Source organism: Penaeus monodon, chromosome 34, assembly GCF_015228065.2.
Source record: "Penaeus monodon isolate SGIC_2016 chromosome 34, NSTDA_Pmon_1, whole genome shotgun sequence".
Classification (NCBI taxonomy): domain Eukaryota; kingdom Metazoa; phylum Arthropoda; class Malacostraca; order Decapoda; family Penaeidae; genus Penaeus; species Penaeus monodon.
Genome location: NC_051419.1, coordinates 26,064,566 through 26,064,792, shown reverse-complemented (window position 1 = coordinate 26,064,792; position 227 = coordinate 26,064,566).

Sequence of the window (227 nt, the reverse complement as noted above, 5' to 3'; positions counted from 1 at the left end):
TGAAAGTTACCGATTATTCCATAAATTTCCCCGTTTAAAATTTCGCCCTGATAGACACGACCTCCCCCGCACCGTTCAAAATGGACTCGCCCTCGCATGCTCTCAGACTAATGAAAAAATCACATGTTCCAGGGAGACTAATGTTGTTTTCAAGATGTTTAATTATTTCTCAAATTTTTGTTTGGTTGTGAGCATGCAGGGGAGGGACGGGAAAAGAAGGGAACGAG